We start from the raw sequence: 20,495 nt of genomic DNA, 5'->3' as shown, positions 1-20,495 counted from the left end.
CCCCAGGAGAAAAAACAACCAAAAAAAAAAAAAACAACCAACCCACCAACTCCATAATACAGAAGACACATTGGAATAGCTGTTCAGCAAAAAATAGATGAAGATCTGGCCACAGAAAGCTGGGCATATGTGCGCTTTTTTTTTTTTTTTTTGCTAATCAATGAGAACCAAGACAGAGGAGGAGGTTTCTTTTGAGAGAGGAGCAAAGATCTTTGTGATTTATCATTTGCATTTATCTTGGTCTGGCAAACAATAAATAATAATTTGCATATGACAGAGGAGTTCAGCTTATCAACACCTGACTTGAGATACTGTACTGAGAGGGAAAACTGACTGGCATTTCTGGAGACAAGGATTCTTTCTACCCCCTTAACCCCCCACCCCACCCCCACCCAGTTAGATAACATAACGAGTTAAGACAAGAAATAGCATCTCAAGATTGCAAGTCTATGTAAGGACAGAGGATATTAAAGGCAGGGACAAAGCTAACCTTCTTTTGGAATATGAACATTTGAAAAGGAGTACTTTCTCCTTCTTCCCCCCTACCCCCCAATTCTCAAATAAGAGGACTTACAAACACTTCCCAGATACACTATTGATTTCTGACCAGCAAATTACTTTCCATCCAGGAGGTTCTGGTGCAGACTAGGGGTTTAGGAGTAGACTGGATACTTCTCAGCTGCAATCTGCATAATGTTTAGTATTCAGTGAGTTAAAGCATGCAATGAAAGGGAACTGTCAACGCAATCTAGGAGATATAAAGAAATGAAGGGGGGAAAAAAGCCGTATGCTAATAATCCACTCAGTAATTAAGTGAAGATCGCTGCCAAGCGCCACTGCCACTTTCAAAGGGTAATTTGTACAGGAAATCATAGAGTCATTGTCAAATCATTTCAGGATAAAAGGAAAGTCATCAACTGAGATAAGATAAATGCTGGGTGTCTGGCAGCATGTGCCCTAGGAAATGCCTTTGCTTTTAAAAATTTTTTTTTTCTTAAAAAAAAAAACCTTGCAAAAGTGGGGCTACAAAAACTTGACAGGTTGAAATGCACATTTACTATTAATAATAGGGGCGATCTATGCATGGATGCATTTTTAAATAGGTTACTGGAACAAAAATGGTAAAATAAATCAGTTAAGAGGGACTTAACTTGTAACAACCATCCTGTACATGGATTTTCTGCTTATCCTTAAACCTCCCCCGCCAAAATCATAAAGTTCTTTTCAGTCATCATCTGTCCTTTCTAATTCTCTATTTTAAATAAATGATAGTATTTTTTTTAAAGTATTACCAAACATTCTAGTCTGTGTAGGAAGACAGTGTGTACAACAATAGAAAATACATTTTTAAAAAAAGAAATTCAAAGTGGTGAGGATTTATCATTCAAGTTTACCTTCTACCTTTTTTACTTATTTTGATGGAACCTATGTTTGCCTAAAGACAAATAGCTATTAAAAAATCATTTCCTGGACAAAACATTCCCCTCACATATCTTTTTAAAACTGATTATGTCTTGTCATAATGAAAGAAGTATTTGCTCTTCTCTAAGGAGCTGAAATGTCCTGATGCCTGAGATGTAACCTATCTACTCCACTATCTCATTAAGCCATCCAAATGAGTATAGGGGGAGGAGTCAATATATCAAGGTTAGAGTGGATGCCCAAATGGCTTTGGAGGACCACAACACTGACAGGATACAGATAGGAAAATCTTGTAAGGCAAGGGAAATGCCATATTTCCTTTGGAACCAAAGTTAGCTAACTCTTTGGTTAGCTAAAAAATCCTTTAAAGAAGAAATAATGCAGCATGGTTGTAAATATTTCTTCTTTTAGATTACAAAGACTCCCACATCCACACCCAGAAGGGAGGGCATATAGTACAGTGAAATGGTGTCAAACTCAAATGGAAACTAAGGTCACTAAACTGTACATAAGGATCCCTGTGGACTGCATGTTGACTTAGTTTTAAGATGTAGTATTATTTATGTTTGGTTTTATTTCTATTTGGTTAAATATTTCCTAATTACATTGCAATCTGGTTCAGGCCTCCTTCGGGAGTCCTTAGGTTTGACATGATGAATGAACACCTGGCCTCGGGAATCCATAAAGAACTGTGTTCAAGACCTCTGACTTATATTAGATCCATGATCCGTTAAGTTTAGGGGAGTTCCATATTTCTTCTAAAACCAAATTTCCTACCTATCTTGTTTGTCCTTCATTTTTGAAGAGGATCAATGACATCATGATGTTGAGGTCATGGTACATTGTGTTTGACTGGGGCTAATCAGTCTGATATGAGTTCAGAAGGCTCTACTACAGTTTGGCACAGGTTGGACTATTGAGTCCATTAAAATATTTGGGATGGAGTTATCTCTGGATTTGCACGGCCCAGTTTTCTTTGTGTTACTGCCATTTTGCTTTAGTCATGGAATACATCACCTTCTTTGATACAGGCATGCCATGCTGAGTAGTCATAGCCAGTGTTTCCCATGACTCACACTTGATACTAAAGTTTTGCAGAGACCTTGAAGTGTCCTTATACCACTTCTGACCACTGTGTGAGTTCTTGCTTTGTGCACGTTCTTCATAAAGTCGTCTTTTAGGTAAGCAGCATTTGGCATTTAAGCTATGTGGCCAGACCATTGGAGTTGTTCTCTCTGCAGTAGAGTTTGAATGCTTGGCACTTCAGCTCAAAAGAGGACCTTAGTGTCTGGTACCTTATCTTGCCAGGTGATCTTCAGTATCTTCCTCAGACAACTAAAATGGAAACAGTTCAGTTTTTTGGCCTGGCACTGATATACTGTCCAGGTTTCAGAGACATCCAAAGTAAAGTCAACATAATTGTTCTGTAGCCCTTCAGTTTGGTATGCAGCCAGATACCTCTTCTCTTCTATACTTTCTTTCAGAGCTTCCCAAACACTAAGCTAGCTCTGGCAATGTGTTCATCAACCTCATCATCCATGTGTACATCCCTGGGAAGTATACTGCCAAAGTGAACTTATCTATAGCATTCAAAATTTCTCCATTTGTTGTGATCAATAGTTCCATGTTTGGATAGAGTGGTGCTGACTGGTGAGGACCTCTGGTTTTTTTTTTTGGTGTTACTTGTCAGGCCAAAATTAGCACAAGCAGCAGAGAATTGATCTGCATTGAGTGCACCATCATCTGCAAACAACAAGCCACATACCAACCATTCCTCCACTTTGGTTTTGTAGCCTTTTCCAGCTAAATAATTTATCATCATTGTGGTAGCTGACCTTGATGCTGTTATTGTCCTTGTTGAAGGCATCTGATGACATTATAGAAAACATCATGCTGCAAAGTATGGGAGCAAGTAGGCAGCCCAAGTGTGGAGGAGTTGAGACCTTCACAAGTGGAGGAAGTAACCACACTGATGAAAACCATCAAATAACTTTTAACTAGTGTAATAGTCCTTCATGTAGTCAATGATCAAACTTCTGGAGACCTCAGCCACGTGGAAGCCAATAGCAAATCCCAAATTGAAATCCCAGAGGAGCGAGAAGAAATGCTATAACAAACCCCATGCCTTTTATTCTGCAGTAGAGGGTTGAATCACCCTTAGGCTGGAGACTATTGACTTCAGATTGTGTGTAAAATTGGGTTATTGTCTTAATGAGTTTAGTTATCCGGTTTCCCCTGAAAACTTTCACTTTTCCTCTAAATTACAGCAGGCAGAAGGGTAAGATAGGGATGGGAAGCTGCTCCTGGAAGTAGACCCACTGAGAAACTAAGACTCACAGCATGGAAGGAGACAGAAGAATCAATTATAAAGTAAACCTTTCTGGAGCCATTTAGCATGAGGACAAAAAGCCCTACAAACTCAGTGGTCTCAGAGTACTGAAAGACAGTACAATTGATGTATTCGAGAGTGGCTGAGAATCATTGAAAAAAAAAAGAAAATTAAATTATATTAGGTATATTCTATTTAATAAATTAGGAAAGCACATCATCAAAGCTAGTTAATTTTTTTTTCTAAGTTTCAAAACTTGAACTGCTTAGTTTTAGTCATCTGAGGAATCCACTCCTTTAGAATCTCTTGAAATAAAGTTTTACTGCAACTGTCACTTTACAGTTTAGTTTTTCTGCCTAGCTGAATAGATAAGAATATGCTATTAACAGTAAGGCAGGTGTGGATAACATCTTCAGTGTTTGTAAGAAACTAGCTGAGCTCACTATAGGGTGAGAGCGTTGCAGGAGACATGATGATGCAATGATAGGATAACTTTAATTCAACTATTATGGTTAAATAAAAGGTCAACTAAATTTGTTTGGTACTACATTCACAAAAGGCAGTATGGTAAAGTGGAAAGAGTGTTGGATTTAGAGTCAGATGTGAGTTTGAATCCTGCCCTTTTTTTTTTTTTTTTTTTTTTTACATATGAGTTGGCCTCCGTGGACCTCAGTTTCCTCATCTATAAAATAAAGGAGTTAGACTAGATAATTTCTAGATCTATGAACCTAAGACTACTTTTATTTCTTTTGTGTCTCATAGACAGACTGAATCTAATGATAGATACAGAAGCAGTAGATGCAAATGCAGGTTAAGAATTTGTTGGGCCATGGTATGAATTAATGATTCAATTAAATTCTACAAATGTTTAAGTATTTTCTATGTACAAGGCACTGTGAAAGTCATTGGGAAAACAAAAATGAAAATGAAGTAGCTCCTGGTCTAAATGAATTTAGATTCTAATGGGCAGACACAACATTTTAATTTAATCATGGCATTGTGAAGGGGCCAAGTTCTATAAATTGAATAATAAAAACTATAGCTGAGTCACATCTATTTTGCTTAATTTCTGAGGAATCAGAAGGGTAGTGAATGGATCTCTAAGTAAAGGTCAACTAGATGTCTATTTATGTGGGATAATGTGAAAGGTGCCAAAGACTTTGCCTGTTGCAAATACCATCTTATTGATAGCATTGACCTGCCCATGGTATGCCACATTCCCAGTTAGAGTCAGTCTTAGGGACTTAAGTATCCCCTTTCCAAAGACCCCTGTTAAAACGCACACGTATTCCCTGAAAGACATTGGCAAAGGACGTGAACCTAAGGAATCAAGCCATGCCCAGGTAAGTTTTGATGAAAGAAAGGGTAAACAGAATGTCCAGAACATAAGGTGCTACCCAGGGAGGGCAGGTTTAGGTTGAGTGCAATGTAGGTGGACTCTGGAAAGTATTGATAAGGTGGCTGGGGCAGGCATTGGAGCTAGGTAAAAGAGAGAGTCCTAAAAGCTGAGTTAGGGAGTGAGTGTTGATAATCAGAGCCAATGTTTTCATTTTTGTCCATTTCCCACTTTTGATTATTTCACATTTTTTTTTCCATGTAATAACCCTTACAGGGAAAATAAGAAAGTGAGGTTATATCAAAAAATGGCTCACTTGGTCTAATGAATTCTATTGGTTCTCATTTCCCCAAACAAAGGAAAATATGGGGTGCTCTGTATTATTATGGCCAGTAAAATTAAAATATCATCATTACTAATAATCCAATTGAACAGAAAGTTCATTTCAAAAGAATCATTTTTTCAAAACACATGATTTTGTAGGTTTCAAAGAAAGAAAGAAAGCCCCCAATTGTTTCACAGGGGCATCCTATGGAAGGTTCTTATACTTGCCTCTTAATGATACTATTGAATTTAAGCTATTTAAACAATATACAAACTCTCATATTACACTGAACTTTGTATTTATGGAAGAAGGAACACAGAGTAAGATTCAGTCTATTTATGGAAACTAAATGGACTACAATGTGGCCAATTTATGCACTGCCTTAGTGATTGCTGACTTAGCAATAGCTTTGGATTACTATTTAGCCATGGTTAAACTAACAAATTGAAAGTCAGAATCAGAATACAAAAAGATCTTATGGGCTTGTTAGGATATTGGTCTGAGCTGAAAAAGATGAAATTTAATGGGGAAAAATGGTAAGTCCTATAGTTGGATTCAAAAAAAAATCAACTCTTTATATATAATGGAGGAAGTGTGGACAGATAAGTGTTCCTATGGAAAAAGACTAAGCTGTTTTAGTGGACTGCAACCTCTATGTGAGTCAATGCTGTGTGTCATTTAGAAACAAACAAACAAACAAACAAAGCAAATGTAATCTGAGGCTACGTTAAGAGAATATAGTGTCCAAGGCAGAGAGTAGATAGTTCTACTGGATGCTGCCCTGTGCAGAACACATGTTGAGCGCGCTAATATAATCTGTAAGCTTTTCCATAGTTTTAGCCTTTTCTTCTTTGAGTTATCTGGAAAACCAATACTAGGGTAGGATTTAAATTATGCCACTTGCAGTGCGGATTTCTTCAATATGTATTTGGTCAGGTCTAGCTATTAATCTCACTGTATCTTCTTAAGTGCCATCTACACTTCTTCATATAGAACATTGGGTACTGAGTTGGTAGAATCAAATGTGTTTATAGCTCTGATAATGAGACAAAATCTTTATAGAAATGCTGGCATATCTGTGCCATTCAGCAGCTATTTGTTATCTTTCCAGTTTCATACATATAAGATAGAAATAATCCGGCTTAATGGGGCCTCACCACATTCAATAATGTTTTGCAAATTAATGCACATTCTAAACAGGCATTACTTTTGGCTGACGTATCTCATTGCTTGGTAAAGAGATCAAATATTTGTAGAATGAAGAATTTGTGGAGCTCTTTTGGCTTTCTCAGGGTGGTAACTGCTTCACCTCGGATAAACTAGATGAAATAGTAATGTCAAAGTCTTAATTTTTCAGAATCAGCAGCTTTGTTTAATAGGTTGGGTTGGAACTATTATAATCACATATGCTGTTTTCTCATTTTTATTCTTTCTTCTATTTGATGTTAATTTTCCCCTTTGATCTGGCCAATGATTCAACGTCACATAGACAGCTGATTCTGAAATTGTCTCCAATCCAATGTAATACAAAAAAGCATATATTAGTACTCTAAGAATAGAGATATAAATATAAACCAGTGTCTGTGCATAAGAAGTTAGTATTTTATTTGGGGGACATAACATAAATGCATATGTGTATATATATATATATATATATATATATATATACACATTTATATATGCATGTGTGTGGGCATATATGTAAGGGTGGGGGCACACCCTGCTCCCATTGAACATAAAAGGTCTGATTTCTTATTGAAACACTGATTCATTTAATTCACTCATTCAGTAAGCATTTATTAAGTGCTTTCTGTGTACCAGTCACTGTGCTAAGTACTAGGGATACACAAAGAAGCAAAAGACTGTCCTCATCCTCAAAGAACTTGCATTCCAATGAAGGAGACAACATGTAAACAAACATTTAAAAAATAAGTTGTATACAGGATGAATAGGAAATAATTAACAGAGGGATGCACTGGAATTGAGTGGTTAGGGAAGACTTCCTATTTTAGTTGTGTCTTAAAGAAAGCCAAGGAAGTCAGTAGTCAGAGCAGATGAGGAAGAGTGTGCCAGGCATAGGAGACCACCAGAGAAAATACTTGGAGCTGAGAGATGGAGTGTCTCCAATTAGCTCCTGGCAACAGCCAGGAGGCCAGTGTCATTGGGGTGAAGAGTACTTGATGGGGAGTAAGGTATAAGAAGACTAGAAAGGTAGGAGAGGGCTAGGTCATTCAAGCATGTAAACTAGATGTGAATAATTCTTGGATCACCCTGTTGAGTCCATCCATCAATCAAAGGCATAAACTAGGTGCCGAAAAAGTTCTTAAACAATTTGGAAGAAGTGAAATGCTTTCAGCCACTGGATAAAATAAGATAAAGCTATAACTCCATTGAATCAATCAAAAGCATAAACTAGGTGCCAAGCCCTCGAAATGGAGTCTCTTGCAGGTAGGGGAAATAGAAATTCTCTGTTTCCTTCCCAAACCCTCTTGACCAAAGGAAGACCTTCTGACCTTGGAAGGGTCAGAAGATTTGGACTTTCCACCTGTGTCTGTATAATAGGAGTAAAAGCAGTTTCAGAACTCTATAACAGTATTGAATCTCAGAACTCAGCAAAGAGGTGCATTCTAAGGGGAACCTCATGAGGAAGGAAATGGAAACTTCCATCCAACAAGGAGCAGTGAGTTACCATTTTCCACTTGTACTCTCTAAGCTTGAGCCCCCTTTCCCCTGGATTCTACAGAATAGTATGTCCTGGACTTTTGAGGGAGATGTTCTTATATTTTAGTCCTTGATATACCTTGTTGGTAAATATACCTCTTTTTGATGATAACTGGTTAAATAATATTGAGGAGATATTAACTGGTTATGTGCTAGTGGAGAATCACCCTAGATGGAGGCTCTTCAACAGTGGTATTAAAACTATCCCAAACTCCTCAGAATTCCTCATAAAACATTTAGGGGTAAAATAGTCAGCCGCCCTCTGGGGACCTGGCCCTCTATTGTTAGTGGGAGTTAGGGAAGCAACTCAGAGGAGGTGGTATATGTGTATGTATATGTATATGTATATGTATACATAGATGTATATGTATATGTATGTGTATGTATATATGTATATGTGCATGCACGTGTATATGTATATGCACGTGCATGTTCACAACATGTATATGTGTATATATATGTGTATGTGCAGTGTATGTGTATACGCATGTATTCATAGGTGTACATGTACATGTGTGTATATGCATGTTGATGTTATATGTTTATATCATAATAGATTTATATATACATGTTTATGTATAACAATACATTATAATATATTTAACACACATATAATGTACATACGTATATAGTCATGCAGATATACATATGCAAATGTATGTGTGTCTGTGTGTGCACATGAGAGTGCACCCACGGGCGTGTGTAATTCAAGGAAGAGGGAGAGCAGACAAATAACTAGGGAGATAAAGAAAGGCTTCCCATAGTAGGTGGCATGTGAACCAAACCTCGAGGCTTTTTTTTTTTATGGTAGTTGGTACTTTTATTCATCTGAAGACCTTAGATATAGTAGCAATTCTCAGCACATGCTGAACAACTACAATTTAATCTTTAAAAACAAAATCATCTAATTAAAAAAAATAACCCTGGGGAGTTCTAATTTTAGTAAAGAAAAGAAGTGATTCAGACGGGGAGTGTTCAACTCTGCCTGCAAGGAAGGATTCAATCTTTGTGCTGTGCATGTAATATTGGGGGGGGGGGCGGTCCTGAGCCTAAGAAGAACAATCCCTTAGCCTACAAATGCCAGGATGATAACAACAGGTAGCTCCTCTGTGCTTCGAGATGTATTCTGCATTGTCACTGTGTCTGTCACAACCAGACGGGAGCACATGAGGATGTTATGACCATCACTGTTAAAACGCACCTGCTAGGAACAATGTGTGAGCAGTCTTGTTTTTGGGTACTTTGTGTGACCTCTCACAAGGCTGCATTTTCAAGAACTTTATAATATTGCCTAAAGCTTCTTTTTAACCAGTTATCATCAAATAGATGTATATTTACCAACAAGGTATATCGAGGACTAAAGGGTTTTTTTTGTTTGATTTTAGAAAAAGTGAAGGTTTTTTTTCTTCTCAAACTCTTCCAAAAGGTGGAGTGCATCATAGGCAGTGGTATGCTGGCAAGTGTTTAACAACCAGTTTTCAGAAAACTCATGTCACACTTTTAAGGCTAATATACATCATTAAGATTTTCTCCATCACTTTCTTAAGTCTAGATAATCACCAAAACAATAAAACAAGCCATGATTCATAGTGGTTGCCCATTTCCCAAGTGTAAATGATCACATTAAAAAATTAATGATTGAGTCTCCTTAGCCTGTTGGAGCTGGCTCCAGCATATTTTTGCTGATTTCAGGAAGACCATGAAAAGGTATGGTGGCAGCAGATAGAATGCGGAGTTTAGGAAACAGCAAATAAGACAGTTTGTCTGTAAAATAAGATTTATGAGGACCTGGAAAGGTATGCTGGAGTCTGGTTGTGAATAGCTTTAAAAGCCAAACTGAGAATTTTGTATTTTATCTTAGAAACAATAGGGATCCAAAAGGACAGTAATCTGTCCTTTATAGTCTAAGTTATGCTTGCCACAAGCTTCATTTAGACAACCCATATTGCCATAACACGTCAGCACCTTCTTACTCTTTTTTTAGAAATCAGTAGTTATGTCCTATAAGAACAAAGCTTTGAAGTAATTTATAAGTTTTTGACAACCTCACGGCTTTATCTTAATTGATACTTTCAAGATATTTTTCACTGTTATTTCCTGTGCTTGCTTAAAATCACATCAGAAAAAAAAATCAAACACCAAATGCAAAATACTGAAGGTAAAGCGAGGCCACAGTACCAAGAATCCTGGTGCATATACCTTAACCACTATAGAGAGAAAACAGTTTCGAAAGCTTCAGTAATTTGAATAAGTCTATTTTGACCAGCCATAAATTATATCACTATTTTTACATAATAGTATATATTAGAGAGAAAGGGCAAACCACTCCAGTATCTTTGCCAAGAAAACCCCACATGGGATCATGAAGAGTCAGACACGACTGAATGACTGAAGAGCAACAACATATTAGGGAGAAAGAATTATATCGTTGACCAAGCTATAGGTTTCTTTCTCTGTGGGTGACTCCCTCTTGATCCACGTGGTCATTGTCTCTGCTGCTCCCATTCTTTCTATAGACAATACCTTAATGCTGTACTGTAGGAGGGAGAAACAATGCCAGCTACCCTTTGAGATTTCCCAATCCTAAAGAATACTCAGTCAGGAGATAGCCTCATCCCAGAAACAGGCTTACCTAGGAAACCATGATCTCATGGTTTGTGGAATGAATAGGAGAACTTTCTGAATCTCAGGAATCCATTCTTTCACCTTCAGGCCAACAAAAAGAGGACCTAAGGGGAAAGGATACCCTCTTTAGAATATCAGCAGTCAATTAAACTAGCCCTCATAGACATCAGGCAGCAATGAGAGGATATCTGCATCTGCTCAGAAGTGGGGTAGGGAGGAGTGCCTCCATCATCCAAAGGCATGAAGAAATTGACTGTAATGTCCATATTCTTTACCAAGAGGTCCTACTGCTGGAGGGATATATACCAAAGAGGTCAATGATAAAAGAAATAAAAGCACCAAAATACTTATAGCAGTACTTTTTGCAATAGCAAAGAAATGGATACAAAGTAAGTGCCATTAATTTGGGATAAAGCTAAACAAAGTTGTGGTACATGAATGAAATATAACTATACTGTAAGAAACAATAATGCTGAATGTGGTGAAGCATGGAGAGTCTTAAATGAGCTTAAATGCAACATGAAGAAAGCAGAACCAGGAAAACAATAATATCCCTTGACTTCTATAATATAGATGCCAAAAACAATAATAAAACAATCAAAACTGAATGTTGTGAAACTATAATGACCAAGCTTGGCTCCAAAGAAGAGATATGAGGAGGAACCCTATTCTCTCTATTTGCAGAGATGGTGGACTATGGGTATGGAACCTACATGTAATGTTAAGGTTTTTTCCCTACACAAGTGATTAAAAAAATCTTTTGGGATGAATGAATAAATGAATCTGTGCATGGACTCAGTAGGTTCTGAAAACAAATGAAGCCAGCCCACTCAGGGCTTCTGGGTTTCATGAACTGAACAGGCCTCTCTGGATCAGAAGCGGTACTACTCTTCCTGGGCCAGTTTCCTAGAGAATTTCAAAGACAGGTTTCCTACCTGAAAAGAGGCTATAGAAAAATCCCTAGCTCACTGGTAAGAGACCAAGATTTTAATTTCTCTGCCTTACTAGATTTGTCTGTTATCAGGAAAGGCTCTCCCCAAACCCCCAGGGCAGACCCAGTGCATCCAACTACAACCATCTTCCTTTTCCCATGTAGGATGTAAAGAGGAGAGTAACCTTTTTACTGATAAATTGACAAATCATCCCATGGCTGGAAGACCTAGGGAACTATCCAGAGCTCTTGTCATATTGCCCAAAATTGGTTTGTCCAACATCCGTTTAAAAAAAAAAGTGGGGAGAATGTTTTAGCTTAATGCTAATTAATATTGAGTAACATTAGTTTTAAAATAGCACCTTTCATACTCAAGGTATCTTGGAGCACTTTTACAAGGTAATGAGTTAAAATGCTGTGAGCAGAATGGAACTGCCATTATATGCTCAACAAAAGCTCACACACATAGAAGTAATTAATGTCCTTCAGATGTACTTTACTGTACTTACTTTCACACAGTTAAATTATTACCCTAATTTTTATTCCTAACGACTTTCCTATTTATCTAGTATTGAATTATTTTATTGAATATATTACCATTTACCAAAAAAAAAACAAAACCCAAAACCCACTATCCTTTCAATTTTCATTGAAGGAGGTTTTGAGTTCACTGCTCTGCATATCACCTAATATATGTCATTTCTTAGGATAGTTCTGCAAAAAATAAAATAAAATCTGTTAGTATCTTCTCTCATTTTGTGCAGTGCTGAGAACAGTAAATGGGTGCCTAAATAGTTCAAATCCATTTCAGGCAAATAGATCATACATTTATGTTTTTAGGGAATCCATTTAAGAAGATTTTTTTTAATCTATTCTCTTAGATGATAGCAGATAATTTATACCCTTATTATGTAATTTACAGATCTACTATTTCACAATCTGATATATGAATTAATGGTGTGAAGTTGTGTTTTGATGAATAAAATGTCTGAGTTTTTTGGGGCAAAACTACATGTAATGTAAATTATTTAAATGTTCTCAAATAAATGTAATTGTTTTTAGCTATCTGTAAAAGTCCAAGATTTCAAAAAGGGTGATAATGGATCACCCATAGCAGAAAACAAATCCAAATGTGCAGAACAATAAATGCTGTTCAGGAGAATAATTATCACTCTAACAAAAATGAAGAGCCATTTTATGGTTTATCCAAATGGCTGTTAAATATATTCCTTGAATCCATTGATCTGTAACAATATTTAGATTTTTTTTCTCCCATGTGTCTATTGTCACTATTTTCTAGATGAAGCCAAGGACAGGAATACACAAGGACTATTCAATGTAAAGCAATCTGTAAAATTTTTAAAAAGCTTTTTTTTCCTTTCCTTCTCCTCGACCACCTTCCCACATCAAATGTATACCATATGCCAGGGCTACTCCTTAACCATAACTGACTGTTGTTACGGTAGTAATCAGTCTATGTCAGAGCAATTACTTAAAATCATCCGTCCTGGTTGTTTTTCACAATCCCCATCACACTGAGCAGAACAATGCAGCTGACATTCTGAACAGCGCAGATGGAATTATCCTACCTCACACACTGTCTGACTGACAGTTACCTGCGGGAAGGGGGAAGGCCCCTATCATCTGAAGGTGCAGCTTACTTATTGCCAATGTGACTTCTTGTAGGAACAGTAAGAAAATGGGGGGGGGGGTGGAGAAACAAGTGTTTTGAGGGAACCTCTGGGGCCTGAGCACTCGGGCAAGACTTCCCAATGGCCCTGAACAAACAAACAAACCAAACAAATGACGTCATGCCCCAGGACTGAGGAGAAGAGTGGGCAGTACCTCCCTTTCCGTGCTGGGTTGGGGATATCAAGCCGTTCGATCAATAGGTGTTCCAACCTTTGCAAACACCTCATTATGGAAACATATGGAATGAAATTCATTACCCTCTGTTGCCTTCTTCCATATCAATATTTCGAGGAAATGGATATAATCAAACAGGATATGAAAACTTCTATTTGTCATATTTCCCACCTGATTTTTTTGTTTCATTAGTTCATGTTTTAAAAAAAATGGATGGAATTGGGCTTGGTTCATGTGATCTGTATTGCAGTCACTTAATGAATATGAAAACAGCACTGGGTTTGGGGTGAGAGACAGTATTTTTAACTAAGCAAATACTATATTTCCCTTCCTCACTGCAGCCCCCTTCCCAATGCTGCATTTAAAATTCTTCAAGAATTCTTCAGATTCAAAACCAAATCAAACAAAACAGCATTTTTCTTCGAACTGCTGATGTTTCCGAAAAGAAAGACCTGCTCCTCCTCGCCAAGTGGTGCTGGCTTCAATCAGTCAGCTTGGTGCCTGCAGAGTTGAGCAGCTCGGGTGAAAGCATCTGTTTTAATGAAGGCCACTGCAGGCTTTAGACTCCAACATAATCCTAAAAGCTGAAAGTGTATTCATATTCATTGTCACTGAATTCAATACAAAATAATTAGGAGAAGCAATGGTGACTCCTGTTTTTCTATCTTTTGTCCAATAACTTTCCATGCCAAATTAAATGTCTCTACATGTGAGATACTGGAGATAAGTCCATGGCATAGGTGCATATGTGCATGCATACATATATGCACTTATGTTCCTTTTTGAAATGCTTTTGACTGGCAACGTTCAAAACACTAGCAGAGAAAGAATATATTTTCTTCAGAAGGGAAAAAGCCAATTAGAAGAACTGAATTCTTATGGCATGCTAATGCTTAAATCTACATTAATAATAAACATCTATGGGCCACCAACAGGGCCTGTTTAATCATTTTGAACCAATTGTGCATCTCTCTGGCTATTCTTTAGACTTCTTAAGAATGCTTCCATATTTGGTGTTGAAATATTAAAGTAACAGGATACTCCTGGGTAATCAGAATTTAATGGGGTGTTATTTAGAAATTGCATAAGACAGCTTCTAAAAGGGCATTCCCATCCACTGGCCAACTGATGACCTTGTGGTGTCCATAAGGTGGTCTGTTTTACTCATCTCACTATATCATGGGTCAGTGTCAACATGAGGTTATTTTAATCATTCAATTACATTTGGACAATGAAATCTGGAGGTTGTCCTAATGGGAGTTTATCTTAATGAAACTTCTTCCTTTCTGGTGTCTTAATGGCATTAGAACACAGAGTGGTGGAGAAACTTACCTCTTAAAGAGTCTCCAGTTCCACGATGGTGGGTATAATGAAGGCATCAGGAAATGGGAGTGCCTAAGTATCTGTGAGTATTTCCTATTAGATGTATTTTAACTCTGGTATATGCTAGGTATAATGGAAAGGGGAAAAAACAATTGTGAGTAATAACAATGCTGGTGTTTTATAGCACTTTAAAGATAGTATATGAACTGCATTATCACACATGTGCCTCACAGCACTTCGTGTTAATTTTAAAGACGAGGAAACTGAAGTTCAGAAAATGTCAGTTGATCTTCCCTTGGTCACAGGACTAATAAGTTTAAGAGGCAAAAAATCTAACCCAGTCCTTACTACTTCTAAGTCAAAGAGGATACCACAAGTAATACCAAGGGGAGGGAGGCTAGGAAACAATTGACTATAAATGCCAGTTCAGTCATTTTGCTCTTTTCAATTTCCCTTAAGTCTTCTGGATTTCATTTCCTTTTGGCCTTACTCTTGCTTTCTTTATCATTATCATTTCCTTCCATTACTCCTGCTATTTTAGCCTCTCTCTCTTTTTTTTTTTTAAGGCAATTGGGGTTAAGTGACTTACCCAGGGTCACACAGCTAGTAAGTGTCATGTGTTTGGTCTGAGGACGAATTTGAGCTCAGGTCCTCCTAACTTCAGGGCTGGTGCTCTATCCACTTTGCCACCTAGCTGCCCCTTGTGGACTCTTCCTTTGGATTAAAAAAAAAAATCTCCCTCTTCTCTAGTGCTCTCCTTTGAACTTATATTTTCTTGTTTTTTTCTGTTCTCATCTCTCTTTTTCTATTATTTTATTCCCTTATTATTACCCGTCCAGTCTTCTTGCTTGCTCTGGGCTCTTCGTGATTATTCTGCCAATGGAATATATTATTAGCAAAGCATTTTTTTTTTCCTATAACAGAGGGCAATGACTACTAATACCAGGGATCTGTTGAGAATGGTCGACAGAGTCAGCTGCTAAGGCCAAGACAAGAACATTAAATTCAATTTGTAGTTGACCAGATGCCTGGAAAGCAAAGCAAAAAAAAGTGTCATGTTGTCTCATTGCTTGAAGCAAGTCCTGCAAAACAAGAGTTCAGCATTAATTGGAGTTGAAATAATTATGGAAGATGATAAGCTGGCCACCAGAGAAATACAATACTCAAGCTGTGGGCTAACAAATATGTTGATTAACATATGTCAGGACAACATAGAACATAGACTAAGAACATGGAACTATGGAGGTGAAAATAATATAGGCTTTAGTAATTCTCCTTAGACCTTTCTTTTTGAGAGTTCTGTTCTAAGTAGATAGTTTTCAAGAAAGAGCACATAAGATTGAGTCACAAAATAATGTTTTGATTACATGAGCATACGACTCATTCCCTGACTCACTTTACTTTGCCAGAGAATAAGCATCTCTCTCCCCCTGGTCTTTTAAAGGTTGAGGAACTTTACATTTGGGAGACTTCAAGAAAACCATTTCACATAAAAGAGAACATGCTTTTATTCTGAGAAAATGAAATGTGAACCACAGGATCATAGATCTAAAACAAGAAGGGACCTAGAGGTTGCTTTTTTCAATTCCTTCATTTTATAGATAAGGAAAGTGGGACTCAGGAAGGTGTTCGCATAGATAGATAGGAGCAGAGGTAGAATTTGAATCCAGTTCCTTGGAATCCAAAGGGACCTTAGAGCTCCTTTATTCCAACCTTTCATTTACAGATCAAGAAACCAGGGCCCAGAAAGGTTAAATGAATCTGGCCTAGAATCACAGAAATAGAAAATTGCAGAGCCAGACTGCTAACTCAGGAAATCTGACTTCAAATCTGACACTTTTCTTCCCTTTGCACTTTGACTCCAGTTGTTACATGGTACTGAAAAGGGATCATGTGAAATTAGTCAGTCAATAAAACATTTACTAAACACCTACTAAGAGCAGGTAGGTGGCCCAGTGGATAGAGTGAGGGGCCTGGAGTCAGAAAGACTAATCTTCCTGAGTTCAAATCTGGCCTTAGACACTTCTTAGCTATGTGACCCTGGGCAAGTCACTTAACCCTATTTGCCTCAGTTTCCTCATCTGCAAAATGAATTGTAGAAGGAAATGGCAATCCCCTCCAGCATCTTACCCAAGAAAACCTCAGTTGGGGTCACAAAGAGTCAGACACGACTGAAACAACTAAATGACGGTGCTAAGTGCTGGGGATTCAAAGAAAAGTATGACAGTCTCTGCTTTTGAGGAACTCAGAATCTAATAGGGGAAACAACATGTAAATAACTATGTACAAACAAGCTATAAATAAGATAATTTGGAAATAATAAATAGAGGGAGGGCAATTAAATATGAAATGATTCACGTGGTTAACTTATTGAGAGGTACCAGAACCACTCTCCACAGGTATAAAAGGACCAATTACATATATAAATATATAAATATATATAATATATATATAAATATATGTACGTATATATATATACACATACACACATCTATATATACATATATATATACATAACTATATACACATATACATACACAGTTTAGGGTATGACTCAGTTTCTTAACACTTTAGGGGAAAATATCTTCAAAGAATGGAAGGATATGTGAAAATGAAGAAACAGAGGGAGCAGAAGGAAGACAATATGGTAACATACAGTTAGGTTTCCAAGACTTGCGAATATCTCTCTTATAAAATATCCCTGTTAATGTTAAAGTGCATTCTGTTTATTCTAGCTTAATTCCTCAGCTGGTCACATAATATGTTACCAAATGGCACATTGAAATTGTAGAGTGATATTGGACTCCATCAGAGGCTAGGCTTTCCCCAAGGTGATTCTGGTCCTCTTGGCACTTAGAATGCTTCCCAGGGAGCGTCTGAAAATACCTATAGATGCATGATGAGAAGAGAAGTAAATGAAAAATGAAGAGAAAGAATGCCTTATGGTTAATGGATGGGTGAGAATCACAAAGATCTCACAGGTCTTTCTATCATGATATAGCTACAAGCATATGACAGTCTAATCGAGACTCATGTTACTCAAAGCCTAACAGGGGTGGGGAAGCTGTGGGATTCATTCTATAAAGTTTGGATAGTCAAAGGGCCATACTTGAGGACCTAGAGGGCTACATCTGGCCTTGAGGCTGAAGGTTCCCCACCTCTGCCCTATTGGATACTAAAAGAGATGTGTTATAGTAACTTAACATTCATTGAGGTTTCAGGTAATTTTAGTTGTAGGGAGGGTGATGTTCAATATACTGTACACTCAGGTGAAAGAATGACCTTTGGTCCTGTCTACTTCTGAGGATTTCAAAAAAAAGATTTTAAAACAAGCTCTAGAGAGGGTGTAATTATCAATCAATCATCAATCAACAAACATTGAGTAAATGCCTTCTATAAACCAGATACTGGGGAAACCAAAACCAAAACTAAAACAATCTGTTCTTAAGAAGCTTGTGTATGTCCATATAAAAATACACACAAAGTCAACATACAGAGAAGAAATACAAAATAAACACAAGATATTTAGAGAGGGAAGGAAGACACCAGGTCTGGGACAAACAAGAAATCCTTCCTTTAGAAGCTTTACAATTTTGCAAGAGACTTTGGAAGCAATAAATGCTATAAGGCCTCATCACATACTTGATGTAGTAATTTCTTGGTAGAGTCCTAATACCACAAATCATAGTGGCAATAGGAATCAAAACCAGCCTGCCAATTATTTTTAGCATTATTTATACCTATAGCTATTCTGTTTGGCCTGAAAAATTGATACTGATCTTGCTACCTTACCTCTGTCCAGATCTGTGTCACTAGGTTAAAACATCTGTAGACAACAAATATGATTTGAACTATTCACCAAGAAAGCCCCATACAAACAATACTCCTTTCCCAAGGAACAAAAGAAGCATTGAATATTAAATATATTTTAGTCTCATTTCATTAACCCACTGCCTTCATTTGTATCACTCCTGATTTCTTTCTGTCCTTGGGTTCATCAGCTATTACTTATTTTCATGGCTGCCTCAAAATGTCATTGAGACTGACTCTTGGTTCCCAACTTAGGTAAAGACAAATGACAGTGGATTGCATATTTAAAATCCCAAGGGAAGGAGATAGTAAAACAACCCTCAGGGGTCTAGGTTCTTTGATGTTATAAATTTACCACCATAATTTAGTCATTTTTAACAAGAGATATTTCATTATTATTTTTTTTTCTGATCACCTTAGGTGATATTCAAGCTTTCATCTTGCTATCAGTCCAGAGAATTTCATACTGCCTTCGAACCTAATGACCAGCTTTCTATGCAATCAAGGCATAGGAAAAAAAAAGTATTAATTAGTACAAGGCCAGAACTAATCCCTAGAGGGCTTGATTCCCATTATCTGGGCAGGTGACTACTGAACCATTGATAACTATGCATCAATAATGACCCCAAATTGGAGATCTGCCTCTGACTTTTAGCAATGTGTAAGACCCCTCAGGCTATATGGCTTTCTAGGTTGAATGAAGATTGGGAGTTTGAACTGAGAGGCTTAGCAGCTTTCTCTTAGAATTAAATCTTTCCCTGAGGAAGGAAGTTGCAAAACATGCTCAGCCACACCTAGCAAAGATGTTTCTAAGTTATAATTCGAAGAGGAAAAAAAAAAAAGTACAACCAAAGAAAAACAATGACCAGATCTCTATCAGAGAGACAGCAAAGATGTGATTACCTGGAGTAGTCACAACAGTTTCCTAACTGGTCTTTCTGACTCCAGTCTTTCCTCTCTCTACTGTATTTATACACTGTTGCCAGGTTAACCTTTCTAAAACACTTCTTTAGCCAGAACAGTGCTTTGTTCAAAACCCCTAAGATTTCCCATTGCCAATATTGGATAAAAATCTAGGCTCTTTAGACTGCCTTTCAAGGTCTTCCATGATCTTGCCCTTAACTCTCTGAACTTATTGACCTCTAGGTTCTTATGTAAACCCTCAGTGATAATTAAGCCGGTCTATTTGTGGTTCCCTGAATGTCCCATGCATTCCTTACATATGAGCCTTTGTTTCCTTTATTCCTTTATTCTCTTCTGGCTGAAATGTCTCCCCCCCCCCCCACTCTTCTTACCATCATCTCTAGTAACTATATTGTTCTAGTGCCTAACTCAAATGCCACTTGTTCTGGGAGTACCTTAAGGCTTTCTCTCTCTACCCTAAACATTATCATTCAATAATTTCCACTGAATTAATGAGAACGGAAGCTTCTTGAAAGCAGGGATTATTTCATTTTTGTCTTTGCATCCCCAGTATCTAATGCAGGACTTGGTGCATAACTGGTCCTCAATAAATGTTTTTTAATTGATTAATTAGTTGAGTACATGTTATTAAGATTTAGAGCTAGGTAACAATCTTGACTGATTGATTCATATGTGATTATTTGTATTGTTATTTTATTTTTCATATTTATTCTATCTCCTGAACTGGACTGTAAACACTCTGAGGTCAGGGTCTCTGGTTATAATCTTATATAAGCACTTCAGCTTCAAACACCATACCAGCTCTACAAATATTCACTGATGATGCATGATGATGACACAAAACATGAAAAATATTTGACATTTTGATTCTTTGGTTAAACTT

This window comes from Vombatus ursinus, unplaced genomic scaffold, assembly GCF_900497805.2.
Source record: "Vombatus ursinus unplaced genomic scaffold, bare-nosed wombat genome assembly UNPS02011767.1, whole genome shotgun sequence".
Classification (NCBI taxonomy): domain Eukaryota; kingdom Metazoa; phylum Chordata; class Mammalia; order Diprotodontia; family Vombatidae; genus Vombatus; species Vombatus ursinus.
Note: the sequence above shows the minus strand (reverse complement) of the source record.